Below are 5,443 nucleotides of genomic sequence, written 5' to 3' on the forward strand. Positions count from 1 at the left end.
CGAACAAGTGCCCTTCCCCATAATAGAAACAAGCTATATTCCCAAATTAATTGGGTGGCTGAGCTGTAACATTGTTAAACCCGTTAGTAGTAAAATTTTTAAGTATTGAAGATATCGAAGATACTTGAGCTGCGAGTGAAGTGAAGGCATCCACTTCATGTACTCCTGCGACTCGTCTTGCAGTTGCTTGATTAGTTGGCCATTGTAATTGTTGTTGGAAATTCTCTCAATAATTTCTTAAGCCTCATTATAAGACTTAGATAGGAGAGAACCATTGGCAGAAGCTTTTACTACCATCCTCATGTGAGCATTGTGACCATTATAAAATGTCTCTAATTGGATTCATTGTGAAATTCCATGATGAGGGCATTTTTGTAACAATTCTTTAAATCTTTCCCATGCCTCATAGAAGGACCCCTCATCCATCTGTTGGAAGGTAGTGATCTCAATCCACAACTTAGCATTCTTGCTAGGTGGGAAATGTTTCATAAGAAAGCGTTCTGCTATCTCTCTTGCCATGTGGTAATGGAATCTGGTGGTAATGAGTTCAACTAGACTCGAGCGTTATCCCTTAGTGAATATAAGAATGACTTTAATCTTAGTGCATCTTTGGGTACTACAACTAACTTGAAGGAAACACTTACATCTATAAAAAATCTGAGGTGAAGGTGAGGATCTTCAAAGGCATTCCACTAAACTGGCCCACTATCTGAACTATCTGGAACATAACTGGCTTCATCTTTAAACTATTGTGTCTCGATCTTGGGTATCCTAATACTCGAATTAAGCTCATAAAATAATGAAATGGAATACTACAACACCCTAAACCCGTATCTACCGTCGGAGTACGGTTACGAGGTATTCCCTATCAATACACAACGTATAGCATTCATTTATCAATCATAAAGTATTCATTCTCATAAATCATTCAACACAATCACATTGTCCCTTATAAAGGCCTACAAGGCCTTAAACATGCTCTAGAGGTGGTTTGGGACTAAACCAATATCATACAAAAATTTTGGAAACTTAGAAAAATTTCAACCATACAAGGGTCACATGCCCGTGTGAATAGGCCGTGTGCCACACACGGCTTCAGACACGCCCGTGTCTTAAGCAGTGTGGAAACAAGGCATACATACTGACTTGGGTCACACGGCCAACCACACGCCTGTGTGTCTAGCCTGTGTGCCTTTCAAAGGGGCCACACACGCCTGTGTGCCAGGCCGTGCCAAAACTGTAGGGTATACTGACTTAGGCAACATGACCAAGTCAAACGCTCGTGTGCTAGGTCGTGTGCCAATTAGGGTGTATGTTGACTTGTACCACATGGCCAATCACATGCCCGTGTGTGAGACCGTGTGAGCATATTGACTTCATTTTAATAACAGTAGTAGGGGACACATGACCGTGTAACATGACCGTGTGTCATAAACGACTAAGACACACGCCCGTGTCTCTGCCCGTGTGGACAAAAATAGGCCATTTGCAAGGCTAATTTTCCACCCCAACTCATGCTCACCTAAACAACCAAAATGGTACCATTTTAGCATTCAATTAGGCAGCCAAAAACATCAACCAAATGCACAATTCACACAATATCCATTTCAACCAATTTCAATACTCAATTCAATGCCATTTACCAAATGAAATATTGATGTGTCATGATTTATTGATATGTGCATGGATATTCGGATTGATAACCGGGCTAAGCCCGAAGGCATTTGTGCGAGTTACTATATCCGGGCTAAGTCCCGAAGGCATTTGTGCGAGTTACTATAACCGGGCCAAGTCCCGAAGGCAATTGTGCTAGTTACTATAACCGGGCTAAGTCCTGAAGGCAATTGTGCGAGTTACTATAACCGGGCTAAGTCCCGAAGACATTTGAGCGAGTAGCTATATCCGGCTAAACCCTGAAGGTACTTGGTTTGGGAATGAGCGATCTTGCTGTAATAATTTCAATTAATACGCTCGTAAAATCCCAACGATAAGGTACGTTTCGTATATGCATTGGAGTAGTGATTTCGTTTAAATATTATCCGCTCAGTCGATTAGTGAGCTTTCGGGCCTTTGGTTAAGTTGATCCCTTATGTATGAATATAAGGGTTGGAAATGTGAAGTAGGACTGATTTTTGAGAATATGTGTATATGAAATTATCCGTTTAGTTATATGAATACTGTACTTCAGTTGTGCCTAATTTTATTGCTCAAAACTTACTAAGCATTAAATGCTTACTCCGTTCTTTGAATCTCTGTTTTAAAGATTTTGGTTCGTTAGCTATCGGACTCGGGATTGTCGAAGTCGAAGTCGTCCACACTATCAGAGCCCTTTTGGTACACTTTTGGTTGAACTCTGAAAATGGCATGTATAGGACTACCCTTTTTGTTGTTGGTCATGTACCCTTTGGTTTTGTATAAATTTGGATAACCATGCGAAAATGGCTTATATACACTTTGAGCATAGCATTATAATCGTCTTGTATGTTGTTCATTGAGAGGTATGGAAATGTTTGGTAACGATTAGCCATTGGGAATGGTTAATTATGGTTATTTTGATGCTATGTATGACAAACTCTAGTTGATTCATGGAAAACCATGAAATAGGTAAGGTTTACCTTAAAAACAGATGCTGACAGCAGCAGTGGTGTGGATTTGAAAAATCACTAAAAATAGTAAGAATGGAATTAAATAGTGAATAAATTATGTAATTGAACCTTGATGAATCTATTTTCATAGGGAAGTAATGAAACGATCATTTTATGAGATTTTAAAGTTTTCGTGAAATAGGGCTAGAGCGGTTTCTGGATTCCCTGTTCGGACTTAGGAAATTCATTATAAATTAAAAAGAGATAGTTAGAAGTCATGCCATATATTTATAGATTCCTTTTCGAGTCTAGTTTCTTTAGAAACAAACGGCATAAGTATTGAAGCCCTGTACAGGGAGATATATAAGTCGTAATGCATGAAGGTCAGAGCAGTCGAACCCTGAAGTAGGGGAGATTTGAACTAATAAAATGTACTAATTGGCCTGACCAAAAATTCTAGAAAACAATTTGTAGATGGATATATGAGTCTAGGTTCAGGGAAAATTCATAAAATTGATTTTTGAGTTTTGGAACTCAAGATATGATTTTTAAGGTGACAGTGACGCAGTTAGCCAGCTAGTCTGGAAATTTTTAAAATGGACTGTAAAAATAAGGGAATTAAGTCTGTTAACCCCTCGTGTCCGACTCTGGCAACGGTCTCGGGTACGGGGTGTTTCAATTTTATTGGTATCAGAGCTATGGTTTAGTCGATTCTAGGACTACCGTAATACGTTTGGGTCTAGCTATACATGCCATTTTGTGATTATTTGATAGTGTGGTGATTTCTGAAATTTGCAAATGTGTTTATTTATAGTAAAGGATCCCGATCCCGACCGAGCGGTAGCTGATGATCTTGAGAGTGTAGCGCCTGCTCCCACACAAGGGACAGCGCCGACGGACTCTCAACCTATTGCTAGCAATCCGAATGATGAGGCTAGGCAAGCTTTTTATAGCATGATGAATGATTGGTTTAACCAATACATTCGAACTAATACGGCTGTTCCACAACCTCCATTCCCGACTAATACCACCCCCACACCTACAATACCTCCGATAACTGACCAAATAAGGTCAAATAAGCCCCCAGTTGACAGAATCCGAAAACACGGGGCTACTGAATTTAAAGCTACTGACAGCGATGATGCCGAGCAAGCTAAATTTTGGTTGGACAACACTATTCGGGTACTCGATGAGCTATCTTGCCCACCCGATGAGTGCCTAAAGTGTACTATCTCCTTGCTACGTGATTCTGCCTACTATTGGTGGAATACGTTGATTTCTGTTGTGCCCCGAGAGCAAGTAACTTGGGAGTTTTTCCAAACCGAGTTTCGAAAGAAGTATATCAGTCAGAGATTCATTGACCAAAAATGGAAGGAATTTCTTGAACTTAAACAAGGTTCCATGTCGATTACCGACTATGAACGAAAGTTTGTAAGGCTTAGCCGGTACGCTCGAGAATGCATTTCTTCAGAAGCCGTAATGTGTAAACGTTTTGAGGATGGACTGAATGATGACATAAAGCTGTATGTTGGCATTTTGGAAATCCGAGAATTTGTGGTACTTGTCAAGCGAGCTTGCAAAGCCGAGGAGCTCAGTATGGAGAAAAGAAAAGCTGATATGGGAGCAAAGGAGTTTCATAAGAGGTCTTCGGGGAGGCCCTTTCAACAATCATCGAAGAAATTTAGAGATGATTTAGGCCGATCTAGAGACACTTCGGGTTTTTCTAGACGAGATCGTGATCGACCCCCTATGAGTGCACGAGTCACTTCGGTCGCCAGTGTTGGAAATGATCGTTGAGACAGAACGAAGTGTCAGTATTATGGTAAATGGCATTCGGGGAGTTGTAGATTCCATGACCGCTCCTGTTACAAGTGCGGATCAGTTGACCACTTTATTAAAGATTGCCCGAGGTTGTCTGAACAGAATGTAAATCAGAGTGGGAAACCTGGTGCTACTACTGCTCGGGGTAGACCATCTAGGAATACGGGCAATGCTAGTGGTGGTCAGAGAGGATCTAGAGATGCTACAACCAGATCTGAGGCTCGTGCTCCTGCTAGAGCTTATGCTATTCGCGCATGCGAGGATGCTTCTTCGCCAAATGTTATTACCGGTACTTTTACTCTCTTTGATACTAATGTGATTGCTTTGATTGACCCTAGTTCTACTCATTCTTATATATGTGAAACCTTAGCATCCAGTAAGACTCTACCTGTTGAGTCTACTGAGTTTGTAATTCGGGTGTCAAATCCTTTGGGTCGTTACGTGCTTGTCGACAAAGTGTGTAAGAAATGTCCCTTAGAAATCAGAGGTTCCTGTTTTCCGGCCGATTTGATGCTTTTACCGTTTGACGAATTTGATGTTATCCTCGGTATGGATTGGTTGACTGTACATGATGCAATTGTAAATTGCAAAAGAAAAACCATCGATCTGAGGCGTGTAAATAACGAGATAATCCGAGTTGAGTCTACTAACTTGAATAGGTTGCCAGCTGTAATATCATCAATGTTGGCTCAGAAATATGTAAGAAAGGGGTGCGAAGCATACCTTGCGTATGTACTTGATGACAAAGAGTTAGAAAAGAAGCCTGAATCTATGCCAGTGGTTTGTGATTACCCGAATGTTTTTCCCGAAGAATTACCGGGTTTACCACCTGTTCGGGAGGTAGAGTTTGGCATTGAGCTTGTACCTGGGACTACACCGATTTCGATAGCTCCGTATCGTATGGCACCAACGGAATTAAAGGAATTGAAAGCTCAGTTGCAAGAGTTGACGGATAGAGGTTTCGCTCGACCAAGTTTCTCACCTTGGGGTGCACCAGTATTGTTTGTGAAAAAGAAGGAGGGAACCATGAGGTTGTG

The 5,443-nt window shown here is 41.0% G+C and overlaps 1 non-coding gene across 1 annotated transcript; it reads left to right on the top strand.

Moving 5' to 3' along the window:
- Positions 1 to 352: 352 nt before the first annotated feature.
- Positions 353 to 459, top strand: LOC121229731 (small nucleolar RNA R71). The gene has a single exon (XR_005927686.1). It is a non-coding gene; the product is annotated as a small nucleolar RNA R71 (small nucleolar RNA).
- Positions 460 to 5,443: the final 4,984 nt, after the last annotated feature.

This window comes from Gossypium hirsutum, chromosome A05, assembly GCF_007990345.1.
Source record: "Gossypium hirsutum isolate 1008001.06 chromosome A05, Gossypium_hirsutum_v2.1, whole genome shotgun sequence".
Classification (NCBI taxonomy): domain Eukaryota; kingdom Viridiplantae; phylum Streptophyta; class Magnoliopsida; order Malvales; family Malvaceae; genus Gossypium; species Gossypium hirsutum.